Genomic DNA, 4,680 nt, shown 5'->3' with positions numbered 1-4,680 from the left:
GCAGTGAACTTCTTTCAGGTCAGTGAAAAACAATGGCTCTTGCTGTCTTTACCTTGATAGATTATTGCAACAAGTTTAGAACTGATAGAAATCAAAAGAAGTTCTATTATTTCTCACATTTAGTGTGAGTGTAGTCCCTCAAGGTGTTGGGATATGAAGTCATACTTTGTCAATAGCAAAGGTTTCTCTTAAGTGACACACTGTTTCTCTTTCTATTCACAGCAAACACAGTGAGGAACAGGTGCAGGAAGTGGAGGACGAAATTCGACGAATCCCTTGAAGCTGCTGTGAAGTCTTTTGGTCTTGAGACGAATTCAATCAGCCGTGCAAAGAAAACCAAAGAAACAGTCAGCAGGGGATGCCAGACAAAGAAGTTGACTGTGGACCAGCAAACACAAACTGAACATAGCTGCCAGGATGATGTCACAACAGTACTGTCTTCTTGCAAGGCCCTGACCCAATCAGAATTTGATTCTTTCATGCTTATGCTGCTTCCTCAAATCGTTCAATCATCTTCAGTTCTATCCTTTGGTGATAAACTGTTCTCAGTTGTAGCTACAGCAAAGAATATTTCCACATACCCAACCGACTTCTTTTCAAAGTCCATCAATGCCATGTCCACCCTACAAGAACACAACAAGCCCAACATCCTGTACAAGTTTGCCCACATCTTGAGCACCAACAGGCCTGGCACCTCCACCCCTCTGCTCCAAATTGACAGGATGCCATTTGGATTACTACAATACCAGATGGAGTTCTTCAGTGCCACCAATGTACATCAGGTTAGCATCAGTATATAATGATACTTATCTGATGTACTAATTCAAAATGATGGCATTTCCAGTAAAGAATGCCTTCTTAGTTTTTTGTTTGTTGTTTTGGCTAGTTTTGTCTAATTTTGTAACTAATTACCTCAATTCATTTGGGTTTTCGGAAAAACTTGTCCAGTCCGGAGTGCGGAAAACCCTGTCCAGTCTGAAAAGAGGGTCTGCATGGGGGTATACATTGTAAGCTGTCTGAAAAGAGGGTCTGCATGGGGGTATACGGTGTAAGCTACTAAGTACTAGTATACAACAACATTTTTTTTATCTTTGATACGGCTAAGCACAGAAATAACATCAACTTGAAGTGTGGCACAATGTCATAAAAAAATTATTACTTAACAAAAATCATCCATCATTGTTACTTCTCATCATATAAAAAACGTCTACTCTTTAAGTCTTTGAGACTGAACATGCTATTAGCCTTACGGCATAATTTTGCAAATAAAACACATTATTTTTAAAAGGATACATAGTTCTATATAGCTCACAACTTGTACTATCGTTTGAAAAATGCCATCTCGGCTTTATTGTAGTGCATTGTAAAATATATTGTAATGTTATAACATTGTGTACTAAAGTCGTGTTGATATTGAAACCTTTCGCAGTCATTCTATTAAACCAGGATTTAAACAGACCAGCTCTCAAAATGAGTGCTGCGCACTTATCATTTAAAGAAAACCTTTCAAAGCCTGTCTTTGTAATGTATTGCCATTATTTAACAACCCGAAATTGACGGACACTCACTATCCATTGTTTGATTGACAATTCTCTCCCCTCATGTCCTACCAGATAAGTGTTAATTGGGTACTTTGCATTTGACAGAACTGACTTTGTGTGCATGCATATTGCACCTTTGGGTCACTCATTATGCTGTGTAAGTGCTGTCTGAAGTAATACTTTTAAGCATTGCCAGGAACCCCTATGCAGACCCTCTTTTCAGACTGGACAGGGTTTTCCGCCCCATTTCCCTGTCTGGACTGGACAGGGTTTTCCAAAAACCCCAATTCATTTTTGCTACCATCTTCCTGTGCAATTAGCCAGGCCCCAAGCCATGTAGTGTTGGGCAATTAGAAGTGTGATCAGGAACTTTGTTCATTGTGGTAGGAGGGTGTGAACAAATTATCTATGGTGATATCAGATATGATGAAGATTGCAGACTTCATAGCAAGAGACAGTGTTATGTCCAACTTGTTATGGTATTAATTTATACAATGGTACTCATGTATGTTCTGTAGGTCAGCATTTCTCCAGATTATGCCAGCTGGTTGGAGAGCATGTGTGCTGAGTTTCCAACCAGGTTCTTGAGGCTGTTTCGGGGGCCAGGGTGGAGTGGCCTGGAAAGCACTGACTTGGACCCATTGAAGGTTACTACATGTATAAAGATGGCTTTTATGTTTCACAAATTTTCAATTGTGATGATAACCAGTCCATATACTTAATGTAGTATCTGAATATTTGCCATAATAGCGATACCTTTTCAATTCCATTTTGTATGTATTTGACATACTTAGTTATTCCAAGGAGCTTTTATCTTGGTTATTCCAGTAGATTCCCTATAAGTTAGTACAGTACTAAGGAGGCTGGCTCAGAGTGATATTTACCTTGAGTAGTATGATAACATGAATTGTGAAAGAATTAGGGGCACTTAAATACTGTGCATTTGAAGAAAGTACATCTTGTTCTGTTACTGTGTAATTTTTGTCTATTTTTTTTTTACTTGTCATGTCTTATTTGACATATGATTCTCTTCCTTCTCTGACAGGCACATATTAATGTCGCCGCCCCCTCCCTGGACACCATGTACAGACTGGCACAGACTGAGAAGTTTGATGGCAACTCCAGTATCCATGTGAGTTTACAAACCTTCAAAAAAAAGAGAAAAATTGTTCCAGAGGCATTCTCTTCTTGGCAATTATACTATCAGCAGTTCTGCTCCTTGTGATGTCTATGAATGGAAATTATTGAGCTTCATTTGGTAGACACACTACTAAAGAATAGACATGGATGTTGGGAAAACTTTTACTATATCATGCATATCAGATTAGTATACAGTAAAGTTTGTTCTGTTATATACAGATCGCTGCACTGGAATCCTTTGCCAAGACGAAGCCAGGAGCACGTGTCTGGTTTAAGGCTGATGCTTGTGATTTGAAGGTTGCCCTGCAGACATCTACAAAGGGCAAATGGGCTGGAGACGTTGATCTTGGGGATGGAAGCCTGGAGAAGCTAAGGGCTGACAACGACAGACGCATGGTCCTTGTCAGGGAAGCTGGGAAGTCCTGCGTGCCACGCAATCTAGAGGCCTGTCTCCTCAGTCTCCTTCAGGATCTTGGAGAAGACATTGATCTGCTGAAAGGTGGCCTTGAGGCAGCAAACAAGAGGTATAAGGAGAAATTCGAGCAGGCTAACTCATCTACAGATGTGCTGAAAAACCTGGCATGGGACAGGGTAGAGTACAATACCCTTCTGGAGCAGGCCAAAGCCTTCTATGAAAGGTGACTTTTAGAAATATTGACTTCAATTTTCTGTCTGCATAGTTATATAAATCAAGTAGTTAGCAAAGCCGCATTGCACAACTACATGTACCTGAGCTACTTGAAAAAGCACAATTTATGCTTCACATCAGTTGAGGATGACTGCTTTACCTTTACCTTCATGCACATGCTTTCTATATTATGTAGGTATGAAAGGCTGCTGGCAGCTCTTGGAACTGCTTCCCCTCAACCTGGCCGTGTGGCCCAATGTCTGGTGGAACTGAGAGAAGACAACAAAACCTACTTGCACAATCTCTTCAAGAAGAAGAGAGTGGCTGCTGATCATGCATTGGTCGTTTTGGTGTCTGACGAAAGACGAAATCAGAAGCCCTATGCTGTGCCAATCCTGCTCATTCCATATCACAGTATCCGGGATCAGTTCCTCCAGCAGTTCCTGGACAAGTGCCATGAGGAGGCCAAGAAGCTGGGACTGATACCTGTTGGTAAGAGTCTATCCTTTACATGTGAAGCTTAACTCCACTATAAACATAGTAAAGACAAAAGTTGAAGTTAAAGCACAAAAGTAAAAGTAGAGTGTTACTCTTGTCTGTTTTTTGTAATATGACAGTGCTTCTGTTGAATGATGCAAAGCTGAACAAAATCCATTATAGGAAAATTTGTCTTTTTTATTGAGACATTTCAACGAAAATTCATGATAAAGTCCATTTGTAGACTGTAGTCTTTGCTGAGGTGTTGACCATTGGTATATTCTGGTGCAATGCTAGTGGGTTGGCCCTAGAGCCTGTGCGCTGGGGGCTTTTTTAGGTACTCAAAGCTAATTTTCCATTTAGAGCTTTTTCATTTTGCAAATCTATCAGTGATGTGGTGCTTTGTGATTTGTTGTCAGGTGATGTTACGGATGGAGAGTTCAACTCCCTAAGGACGCTTGGGAACAAGCGCCCTATTCATCTCTATGAAATCATTCGTGGGGTGAAAGACAGTGTCAGGAGGATGGCTTCTGACACTGTGCTGAAGTCACTCCGGAAAGTTGGAGGTTAGTTTCTTTCTCTGCTGACTTGACTTTAATGTTTGGCCTCTCTATTATATCAGACTGTGCAGTACCACTGACATTAGTATGTTTTATCCGTGTGATATATCTTTGGCCCAAGTACACTTACAATGCAACAAATTCACCTGATTTCAGGGATATTCTGCAGGGGGAATATGGTGAAGCCATCTTGTATCTTCTCACAAATTCTGCCCTTGTCGAACCAAATGTGTTCAGCTTATGTCACAATAGACTCTGAACTCCCCATCAGTTTGTACTAATTTGATGATGTGGTTTCACTGTGCAGAGGATGACAATGGCATGCCATTGACAG

Source organism: Branchiostoma floridae, unplaced genomic scaffold (assembly GCF_000003815.2).
Source record: "Branchiostoma floridae strain S238N-H82 unplaced genomic scaffold, Bfl_VNyyK Sc7u5tJ_1477, whole genome shotgun sequence".
NCBI classification, from domain to species: Eukaryota; Metazoa; Chordata; class Leptocardii; order Amphioxiformes; family Branchiostomatidae; genus Branchiostoma; species Branchiostoma floridae.
The sequence above is the reverse complement of the archived record's forward strand: the minus strand, read 5'-3'. Positions refer to the sequence as shown.